The sequence below is a fragment of the Penaeus chinensis genome, chromosome 11, assembly GCF_019202785.1.
Source record: "Penaeus chinensis breed Huanghai No. 1 chromosome 11, ASM1920278v2, whole genome shotgun sequence".
Taxonomy (NCBI): domain Eukaryota; kingdom Metazoa; phylum Arthropoda; class Malacostraca; order Decapoda; family Penaeidae; genus Penaeus; species Penaeus chinensis.
The window spans coordinates 22674475-22686974 of record NC_061829.1 but is presented as its reverse complement, the minus strand read 5'-3'; the positions used below and the strand labels follow the sequence as shown (position 1 = coordinate 22686974).

Here is a 12500-nt window from a genome sequence, read left to right as displayed (position 1 = left end):
TGCCGGGCTGATAACCCGGAGGACCGTGGATCGAAACCACGCTCTGCTATAATGTATATATATATTTTTCTCTCGATTTTGTCTTGAGATTTAAGGAGTAGCGGGGAATGAAATGAAGATAAATTGGAAACTACTGCCTTTTTTGTGTTATAATGATATGGAATAGTGATGATAGTAATGTGATACGATCATCTCTCATGAGAAGTAAATAAAGACACCAGCAGTAGCAGTAATGAGAATAAGAATTACGTGAAAATAATAATAATGATGATAATGACCCTATTAATAAGAATAATGATAACGTGATGATCCTAATTGTAAGAGAAAAGGATAACGCTTAATAGTGATAATAATGATATGATAGTGATAATAATTAATCATAACAATGTCGTTGATTATAAAGGAGAAGGATTATGATAAATATTATTGATGATACTGTACTTTTTTGTCGTGGTATTTTATTTTTCACGATAGCATAAATAATCTTGATGATGATGAACGTGCTAAGGATTTCAGATGTGACAATTGCAATAATAATGATGATGATAAGAATGTAAATAACGATAGCAGTGATGATAACTGTAATGATAAATCAATTATACTTCATACACGTAAATTTATAGACATATCTTAATTATATGTATTCCGAGCACGAAGCAAAAGATACTGGGACTGAGCACGAGCGCAAGTCTCCAAGTCTGACAGTTGGACGCTCTTGTAGAACCAGCATAAAAGTCCTGAATTATAATTTCGTAATTGGTATACATATTCATGATAGATAACAGTTGTTTCAAAACATCGCAAAATATATCCGAAGAATGATAATGCTAATAACAAAAATATTAATAATAACATAATTGTATCAATGATTATGATTATGGCGATGGTTTTAGTAATGATGGCAAAGGTTATGATAGTAACGATATATTCAGAATAAATTATAAATGATCGAAATATGTTAATTAGCAGCTATAATGTACATATATAATTTTCTTTTTTATCGATTTTGTTTTGAGATTTAAGAAGTGGAAACTATAGCATTAAAACAGACACGTGTCTTGTAAATCAATAATTTTCAATATTTCTAAAACTCCAAGGGGATGGTTGAAGCTCGGGCGCCGATGTTGTGTTGATATAGCAAGTCGAAAGTAGGTAATAGTGGTGATAATCATCATTGGAATTATCGTTCTTATTACTGTGATTATTGTTAGTGTCATCATTATTACCCATGCTATTAATTTTTGTCTTAATACAGTGATTCCTTATTTTTTTATACTCGCTACCCCTTTCTCAGACCTGTGATACATCCGCGGCATAAGCTGTTTTATTATATTTTACATACATTTTTATTCATCTTAGAGAGAGGAAAAATATTCAGTAATCTGTACAAGTGTTATGTAAATTATTTCTGAAAGCTATTGCCTCTTGATATATTCGTAATATAAAAAGTGACGAATGCCTGGTAGATTAGGCTTTAATATCATCTCCACTCTCTATGAATTTCTCCTTCTTTATTTCTTACTTTCCTTCCATCTAATTGTCTTTATGTATATCCAATCTATATCGGTTTATAACTTATCTGTCTCTATCTATAAGATTATAGCTCATTCGTAATGTCTAGCTGTGTGTGCATATAGTCATGTAATTATGGATTTATTTGTAGGCGTTTTCCCTTTTCTTATTTTCTTCTTACCATTCTCTCCGTTTCTCCCTTTTTCTCCTTTCTTCTCCTTCCTGGTATTTCTTTCGCCGTGGTACTGCAATCCAGTTCTCTTACTATTACCATTATCATACTCATGACTGCCATTAAACTTCACTTTGTTACACAACTATATCACTGTATTTTCGTTATTGACGTAATCAAAATTATTGCTATCATTATCATTGTTACCATTTCCATTCCTTTCCTTATTGTTCCACCACCGTGATTATCGTCCAGCGAACCGATGCTGCCTGGAGGAGCTGGCTATTACGGCACTCCTGGTGAAGAGCAACCCCTCCGTCGGGCAGACGTGCTTCATCTAAGGTCACTAAGGGCGATCCCAGCGGCGGCAGATGAAGCTGAGGCACCGCCGCCGCCATTGGGGAACGCAGGTCAGTCCTGCAGGTGCTAATACGGTAACCAGGGGAGGTAGCCAAAGCTCCCAACTATGTATAAAAAGCACGGGGCTCACTTATAGAATAAGAAAGGGGTCAGACAGAGAGAGACAAGGGAGACTAGAGACAGAGTGGAGCCAGAGTCAATCTGAGCAACAGAGGGGTCAAGACTGGTCACGTGATAAGCCATAGTTTATTGTGTTCGTGTTGTTTGTTGTAAAGGTGACCAGTGAATAAACGTAAGAGCAGAGACAGACCTTCTATCGGATCACGCTACCATCGCTAAGAGTTCACCTGGAACCTCGCCTTCAGCAGAGGTTCAGAGGTTATTTACATTCTTATCATCATCATTATTATTGCAACTGTCACAGATTATTAGCACATTCATCATCATCAGAATTTTCTATGCTATCATGGAAAAAAAAAAAAATACTACGGCAAAAAAGTACAGTATCATCAATAATATTTATCATAATCATTCTCCTTTATAATCAACGACATTGTTATGACTATAATCATTATCACTATCATAATACTATCACAGTTACTAATCTTAGCTTTACCCTTATCTCTTACAATTTGTATCATCAATGTTATCATTACTATTATCGATAGTATCATTATTGTTATCATTTTCACGCAATTCTCATTACTACCACTGCTGTTGTCTTTATTAACTTCTCATGAGCGCTGGTCGTGTTATCTTTACCTTCATCACTACTCCATATCATTATCACACCAAAAATATTTTCCAATTTATCTTCATCTCATCCCTCGCCACTTCTTAAACCTCAAGATAAAATCGAGAAAAATATATATATACATTATAGCAGAGCGTGGTTTCGATCCACGGTCCTCCGGGTTATCAGCCCGGCACGCTACCACTGCGCTACGCTGCTAAGTAACTAGAATAGGTCAATTATTATTTATTGTGAATATATCCTCAATATCATTACCTTTGCCATTATTGCTAAAACTATCGCCTGGATCATAATCATTGATGCAATTATGTTCTTATTGATATTTTCGTTATTATCATTATCATTCTTCTGATATATGTTGCGATGTTTTGAAACAACTGCCATCTAGCATTGATATGTATGACATTTTTACGAAATTATAATTCAAGACCTTTATGCCGATCTGCAAGAGCGTCTGTTAGACTTGGAGACTTCACTTGGAATACATATACCTAAGATATGGCTATATATTAACGGGTATTAATAAATATTCAAGAAGTGTGCCTGTGTCGCTGTGCTGAGAGGTATAATTAGTGTTCTTGAAGCGAATCTGTGAGAACCATGGAGGAAAATCCGCATCCTGGAACAGCTCTGGAGGAATGCAGTGTGGCCGAGTGCAGGTCAACTAGCAAATGTGAGGCGGTACGGGAGGTCGAAACGCCAGAAATGATGAGAGACTTTAATAATAATAATATAATTATTATGATAATGATCCTGATTATGTCTCTGCATGAGACGCATCCGCTCATTCTGTGCCTTAAACATCTCTTAAGTCTAATTTACGACTCTCCAGGTCATACTGGTACGCCATTCAGACATCACGAGGGAACACGTGCTCTAAATGATCCTCACTGAGCCCATTGTGTTCTAACAAATACCCAGTCACTAATGTACGAATTTCATCCTTCCGTGAGGATGACCGAATAAGGATGCAATGGAGAGCGGCTAACTCACTCCACTGGGCTTTTGTGAGACCGACCAGCCCTTCGCTGGCGGATTATCAACGAAACCTTCAACACTGAATATAATGAATCATCAAGAAGAATATCAGGCGAAAATAGACTAGTTAGCTAGATAGTGTGTATCAAACGTGTGATCAACGATCGCACAACGTGTTTCAAATCACTAAAAAACGTACAATTAAAGTAAACACAAAGATCACTAAAATGCCATAAATGGTCACCAAGCAAACAACAAAAGTCAAATTACAAATATAAACAAAGAACCAAAGATCACTGAGAGGGGGGGGGGCAGCAAGACGAGCAAGCAAATAGGCTTGCCCGTCTTTTTTTTTTATACTCGCGACCGCTTTCTCAGACCTGCGATACTTCCGCGCCAAAGCCGTTCTATTATAATTCGTCTAACTTGATTTATATATTTCTTAGTTGAGAGAAAAATATTAGTAATCTGTAAAAGTGTTGTGTAAATTATTTTCAAAGCTATTGCCTCTTGGTATATTCATAATATGAAAATTGACAACCGCCTGGTAGATTAGCCTTTAATGCATTCCGCACTCGATATGCATTTCTCTTTCTGTACTTCTTATTTTCCTACCATCTGTCTTTGTGTGTATCCGTTTATAACCTATCTGTCTATCTATCAAATTATCGCTTATTCTTAATGTCTAGCTGTATTTGCATATATTTATGTTACTGTGGGTTTGTATATGTGTTTTCCCTTTTCTTATTTTCTTATGCCCGTTCTCTCTGTTTCTTCTTTTTTTCTCCTTTCTGGTTATTTCTTTCGCGGTTGCATTGTAATTATGTTCCTTTACTATTATTAATAACCTAATCATGAATATCACTGAAATTTACTTTATTACACAACTATATCATAAAGGAAAATGCGCATGCTGGAACAGCTCTGGAGGAATGCAGGGCGGCCGAGCGCAGGTCAACTAGCAAATATGAGGCGGTATAGGAGGTCGAAACGCCAGCGGCTGTCAGTAATTTTGAAAGAAATTCACAGAACGAATACTCCTGCTACTAATGACGATGACAATGCAACAATAAAATCAAAATAGTAACAACAATAGTAAAACAGACACGCGTCTTGTAAATTAATAATTTAGAGATTTCTGATACACCAAGAAAATAACAGTAAAGGTGGCGTCAAATGTCCGCCGATGAGGAATAGAGTTGCGAGATTCCGTGAATCACATTAACAGTGTTGATTTAATGTAATGGCTTCTAAACTTTTTATACTTGCTCAAACCTACGATGCATTCGCGCTATCAGCTATTCTATTATAATTTTTCAATATATTTTCAAAGGTACGAGAGAGAAAAATAAACAGCAATCCATACAAGTTTTATTAACATTATTTCTTAAAGATATGGTTTTATTGAAATTCTAAATAAATTTATCTCTCGGTCTTTCTTTCTTTCATGCTATCTATCTTTCTACGTCTATCCAGTCTCGTGTACCTCTATATTAGTCTATGACCTATGTGCATAACTTTTTTTTTTCTCCTTTTTTTATGCCCACCCACATATCTTGATGTATATGCATATATTCATCAATCTGTCGCGATCAGATTTGCAGTATGGTATGCACGCAGGAGATGTAGCAGCCGTACGATCATGATAAACTAAGGAACCACCTTATAAGCTGAGAGATAAAGGTATTAAATAGGCCTTTAAAGACTCAGTAACAAAGCACAAATAGCTTCGCAGAAGGAAGACTAGCGCATTGTGTAGTACCTAATTGCCGGGAAGGAGAGGATGCGCATCTGGGGAAGCCCGCCACAGACACACCTGAGACAGAGAGAGGGCAAGCTGGGTTCGCCAAGGCAACAGGCTTTCGTTTTTTGTGTTTTGTGTGCGTATTTTCTTATTTCTGAACTTTGTAACGGACTCCCTTCGACAGTGGATTACGACAGTGACCTGTGTGATCTGATATAAAAAGGTAAAGATAATTGTATTGGTTCGTGTGTATGTACGCTATCACTCTCCCAGTAAAACATCAGAGCTCGCCCTTTTATTATTTTTTCTTATATTACCTTATGTTTCTTTTAGTTTAAGTTCAATAAAAAGAAGTGTCATGAAAGGAAAAGCATCTAGAGGTATAAAGAATATTAGATGCGGCAGTAATGGCCCAAATAATGTGTTTTCTCATGGTAAATAAGGTGATTTTTAAGTAAGAGCTGATGATTTAGTGTTTTTATGTAAATATACAATGAATTCACGTATGCTTAAATGTAACTACTCACACACACACGAACAGACCCTTACATAGTTACCCTCGTTCACACATACATGCACACTTATACGTACACACACGCTCACACGTACACACACACACACACACACACACACACACACACACACACACACACACACACACACACACACACACACACACACACACACACACACACACACACACACACGCGCGCACACACACACACACACACACACACACATCGGCGTTTGTTTTTCCTGGTTCCCTCAGTTATCAGGTTCTCTTTTCGGCCAGTTGCCTTTAACTAATCGGACCACAGGGCTACCACAAATAAAAGAAAATAAGAACCGGAAAGAGACATGCGAAGCGTGGCGGATGAGCCCGTAGAGTTAGAACAACTTAATTCTACCAGAAGCTAAGATACGCAGGCTAACCACGACAAATCCATCGATTTATCTATTTATTCTTTCTTATTTTCTACTTCTTCCCATTTTCCTATTGCTTTCGGTTTTTCCTTTTTCTTCTTCCTGATTATTTATCTCACTGTTGTATTGTAATTCTTGTACTTTTACTGTTCTCATAGTTATGACTATTATTATTATCATTGTTTTCATAGCTACACCAATTAAAACTTCTTAAATCTCGAGACAAAACGAGAGAAAAAAAGCCCGGCACGCCACCACTGCGCTACGGTGCTAGTTATTATATTTCGATCAATGATAATTTATTGTGAATATATCCTCACTATCATTACCTTTGAAATTATTGCTAAAACTATCGGCTTAATCATAATAATTGATGCAATTATGTTATTATTAACATTTTTGCTATTAGCCTTGTCATTCTTCTGATATATTTTGCGATGTTTTGAAACCATGGTCATCTATTACTAATATGTATGACAATAACGAAATTATAATCAAAGACTTATGATGATTCTATAAGAGCGCATAACTACCAGCATCTCTTGCCTCGGAATACATATACCTAAGATATGATTATGAATTAACGGGTGTTCAAAAAATGTATAGAAGTGTGCCTGTATCGCTATGCCCGTGTGACGATCGAGAGGTTGAATTAGCGTTCTTGGTTAAAGCGAATTGGGGAGAACCATAAAAGAAAATCCGCATCGTGGAACAGCTCTGGAGGAATGCAGGGCGGCAGACGGCAGGTCAACTAGCAACTAGGTACGGGAGGTATGAAAAATGATGAGATAAATTCTCAGTATTAAATACTACTACTACAAATTATGGTGACAATGCAACAATAATAACATCAACATGATAACAACAGTGATGAGACAAACACGCATCTTGTAAATACTTAAAGATTTCTGAAACACCAGGGAAAAATAAAACCGTAAACGTGGCGTCAAATGCTCCTCGGGATGGTCGAAGGTCTGTGCGCCAACGAGGAATAGAGCCGCGAGATTCCGTGAATCGCATTTGCAATGTAAAGTAGTCTTGATATTGATCTTGATGATTATTGTTGGCATTGTCATGGTTATTGCTATAACTATTGTTGGTATTATCATTACCACCCCTGTTATTATTATCATTGTTGTTTTGATATAATAGCTTCCAAAGTTTTTATACTTGCGGTCCCTTTCTCATACCAACAATACATTTGGGCCATCAGCCGTTCATTTATATTTTTTTCTATATCTTTTTAAAGGTACGAGAGAGAAACATATTCAGTAATTCATACAAGTTCTATTAACATTTCTTAAACCTGTGGCTGCATTAATATTCTTAATTAATTTAACCTCGGGCTTTCTTTCTATCTATATGTCTATATGTCTATTCAATCTCGAGTTTCTATATATTAATCTATGACTTATGTGCATAATTCCTTTTTATCTCATTTTCACCGTCCACCCATTTATCTTGGTGCGTATGCATGTATTTATCAATCCATCGATTTATATTTATATGCTTCTTTTTCCTTAATTTTTACTCCGTTTTGTCATTTTCTTTTCTTCTTCCTTATTATTTATATTGCTATTGCATTATAATTATTTTACTTTTACTATTTTCATTGTTACACCAACTATAGCTACTATCATCCATCTTATTATTATTGAGGTAATTAAAGTAATTGCTATCATTATCATCGTTACCGTTTCATTATGAACAGCTTCCCAATTGCCATTACCATTATAATTAATTTTCATCCTTTCAATCATCATCTTTACTACTGTTATTGTTTTCCTCACCATTATTACGGTCATTATTACTACTGAAATCATTATCACTTCCACTATTATCATAAGTTATCCTTTCTTATCATGAATAACGAAAAACTGTTTTTTTTTTTAATGGCAAAAATTACAGTATCATGGTATTTGTTTATTTTTTTTTATTTCCCTTTATTTTATCAACGAGAGTTTTGTCGTTATTAATATCTTCCCTATTATGATGATGATGATCATTAATATTATTAATTGTTATTATTGTCATCATTATATCACTACCATCACTATTATATCACAATCATTATGATTGTTCTTATAAATTTTGTCATTATTATTATCAGTTCCATTATCATTATTATTAGTTTCGTCATCATAATTGTCATTATCATTATCTGATTCACCAACATTATCATTACTATTATTATCATCACTATTACTACTACTGCTCCCAACACAATTACTCCTACTGTTATTATTTCCTTTCTACTTCTCAACTTCTCATGAGTATTGCTCGTATTTCATTATCATTATCACTATTCCATATCATCATCACATTAAAAATAATCCTAATTTCATTCATAGCTTTAATTTCCCTAAAACAAAATCGAGAGAAAAATATATATATACATTATAGCAGAGCGTGGTTTCGATCCACGGTCCTCCGGGTTATCAGCCCGGCACGCTACCACTGCGCTACGCTGCTAATGAATGAGAATGGATCAAGTTTAATTTATCGTTGAGATATCATCACTATCTTTATCTTACTCCTAATCATTGATGCAATCGAGTTTATGATTGCTATTATTATAATTATTTGATTATCTTTTTTTTATTTTCTTCTTCCCATTTGTTATTGTTTCCGTTCCTTCCCCTTTTCTTCCTGATTACTTCTGTCTCTGTTGTATTGTAATTCTTGTGTTTTTACCATTGCAATAATTATGATTATCATTATTTTCATAGCTACAGAAGCTAAAGTTAATATCGTCTGTATTTTCATTATTGAGGTAATCAAAGTGATTGCTATCATCATCATTCTTACCACTCACATTTCTTTAATCAATGTCATGATTAACACCATTATTATTATCACTAATTTTATTAATTGCCATTATTAGTATAGTTAATTTCATCATTATACAATCATTACCACTATCGCTATTGACATTATTATCATCATCACCATTAGCATCATCATCATCATCATTATTATTGTCATTTTCATTGAAATCCTTGTCACCTTCATTATCATCATAAATATTTATTCTGTCATTATCATTATCATGATTAACAAAACACAACGTTTTTTTTGCATAATGGCAAAACTTTCAGCACTATCGTTTTTTTATTATCATCATTCTCGCTTATGTAATCGACGACAGTTGTGTTGTTATAATTATCATCATCATCATCATCAATATCATTATAACCATCATCATTATCATCAGTCCTATTATTGTCATTATTATTATAATTATCATTATATCATTATTATTACTGTTATTCTGAGCGTTATCAACATCATAATCGTTATTACCATTATTGTTTTTGTTTTGTTATTTTTATGATTATGATTATCATCATTACTACTACTATTATCATTTATTCCTATTCCTATCATTATCACTACTCCATATCATTATCACATTAAAAAAAGACAAAACCGAGAAAAAAATATATATATACATTATAGCAGAGCGTGGTTTCGATCCACGGTCCTCCGGGTTATCAGCCCGGCACGCTACCACTGCGCTACGCTGCTATTATATAATTATGGATCAAGTTTAATTTATCCTTAAGATATCATCACTATCATTATCTTACTCCTAATCATTGTTACAATCGTGTTTATGATTGCTATTATAATGATTATTTGATTATTGTTGTTATTGTTTTGTTATCATTATCATTATTATTTTTATTATTCTCATTATCATCATCGATAATACTATTATTGATTTTATTATCATTATTACTGAAATACAATAAAGTACAGTTCTCCTATATTTTGCGATGTTTTGGAAAGAGTCGTCAGCTATTATTAACATGTACAAATCATCATAGGGCAAGACCTTTATGCTGATTCTAGAAGAGGGTGTAAGAAAGTCTCAGTCTCCTTATTATATTTTCCATGATCAACATTAATTTCGTGCCACAATGTCTTATCATAGATATATATATAGATATAAGTGAATCAGAAATTGACAAGAACGATAATGATAATAAAGCAACAACAACAGCAATAAAGCAATGCCGCATCTTATAAATGAATCAATTAAAGGTTTCTGTGACACCAAGAAAATAAGAGTAAAGGTGACGTCATATGCTCCTCGGGATGGTTGAAGGTCTTTGCGCTGATGAGGTTTTAGCCGCGAGGTCCCGTGAATTATATTTGCACCGTAATGCAAAGTCTTGATATAGCAAGTCGAAAGGAGGTCGGAGCGGCGCATGACGTCATGCCGTTCAGACATCATATATCGCTCATAATTAGCACAATCAGTCTTCACCGAGACCTCATGGAAAGCCCTTCTCCAAATGAAATGACGCTCAGCCGAGTAAAGGCAAAAAAAGACTGGAGATAATGAAGGAGAAAGTCTCGCTATGTGATTCCGGCGCGATCGGTGATCATTTTGAAAACAGCGATGGTAAAAAGAAGGATTTCTTATCTGTCATCTTATCAAAAACTGTAGAGCATTTTGTCTTTCATTAGTAAATGTTGGCAAGGATGACGAAAATTATTATAATGGCAAGGACAAATAAGGGTAAGGAGAACATAAATGAAAATTATAAAGATAATGGTGGTAATAATTATCCTTAATTGTCATCGTTATTGCTATGACTATTGTTAGCATTGTCACTGCTGTTGATTTTTATCCTAGCGACCTCTTTCTCAAACCTTCGATACCTCCGCGCCATCAGTCTTCCGTTTCAAATGTTTCCAACTTTATATTTTTAAGATAAGAGAGGGAAAATATTCAGTAATCGGTACGAGTTTTATTTACATCATTTCTTAAACCCATGGCTTTTTGGTGTATTCGTAATATGAACACTGACGAACGCCTGGTAGATAAGCCTTTAATATTACCTACCCCCTTCCCTATAAAGTTTTCTTTCTTTCTTTCTTTCTCTCTACCTCTCTGTCTACATGTCTATCCAATCTATACATCAGTTTATGACTTATCTATATAAAAAAAAAATTATCTCATTCTTAATGCCTACCTATTTATCTTGCTGTGAATGCGAGGATTTATCTATCCATGAAAAAAAAAAAAAAAATATACAGGTTTTTCTCTTTTCTTATTTTCTTCTTCCCATTTGTTATTGCCTCCGTTCCTTCCCCCTTTCTTCCTGATTACTTCTGTCTCTGTTGTATTGTAATTCTTGTGTTTTTACTATTGCCATAATTATGATTATCATTATTTTCATAGCTCTCTCTCTCTCTCTCTCTCTCTCTCTATATATATATATATATAAATATATATATACACATATATGTATACATATATGTATACATATATATATATATATATATATATATATATATATATATATATATATATATATATATTCATGTATGTATGCATGTTGAATGGTAAAACACTCTTCACTGTAGATACTATGGTAGAGTAGCTAAAGCTACTATCGTCTGTATTTTCATTATGGAGGTAATTAAAGTGATTGCTGTCATTATCATCGTTACCGCTTCCATTTCTTTGATCAATTTTATTAATTGACATTATTAGTATAATACATTTCATCATTATACAATCATTACCACCATCGTTATTCACATTATTATCATCATCACCATCATCATCATCATCATTATTATTTTCATTGAAATCATTATCGTCTTCATTATCATCATGAACATTCATACTATCATTATCATTATCATGATTAACAAAACAACAAAACAACATATAAAAAAATTCAGCACTATCGCATTTAAATTATCATCATTCTCGCTTATGTAATCGACGACAGTTGTTTTGTTATGATTATTATCAAAATCATCAATATCATTATAACCATCATCATTATCATCAATCCTATTATGGTCATTATTATTATGATTACCATTATATCATTATTATCACTGTTGGTATTGTTACAATTATTGTTTTTGTTTTGTTATTTTTGTGATTGTAATTATTACTACCATTATTATTTATTCCTATATCTTATGCACTTTGTTCGTATTATCATTATCACTATTCCATATCATTATCACATAAAAACAAAAAAATAATAGAGTTTCTGCTTTATTTTCATACCATTCCTCACCAC

The 12500-nt window shown here is 33.8% G+C and overlaps 4 non-coding genes across 4 annotated transcripts in view; 1 reads left to right on the top strand and 3 right to left on the bottom strand.

Moving 5' to 3' along the window:
- The window catches only part of Trnai-gau, a 72-nt gene extending 23 nt beyond the window's left edge, over positions 1-49 (top strand). The window contains exon 1 of the tRNA in view: positions 1-49. This exon is cut by the window's left edge and continues 23 nt beyond it. This is a non-coding gene — a tRNA (tRNA-Ile).
- A 2875-nt stretch (positions 50-2924) lies between these two features.
- Positions 2925-2996, bottom strand: Trnai-gau. Its single transcript has one exon. It is a non-coding gene; the product is annotated as a tRNA-Ile (tRNA).
- Positions 2997-8844: 5848 nt separating this feature from the next.
- On the bottom strand, positions 8845-8916 carry Trnai-gau. Its single transcript has one exon. It is a non-coding gene; the product is annotated as a tRNA-Ile (tRNA).
- Positions 8917-9900: 984 nt separating this feature from the next.
- Positions 9901-9972, bottom strand: Trnai-gau. Its single transcript has one exon. It is a non-coding gene; the product is annotated as a tRNA-Ile (tRNA).
- Between the last annotated feature and the right edge of the window lie 2528 nt (positions 9973-12500).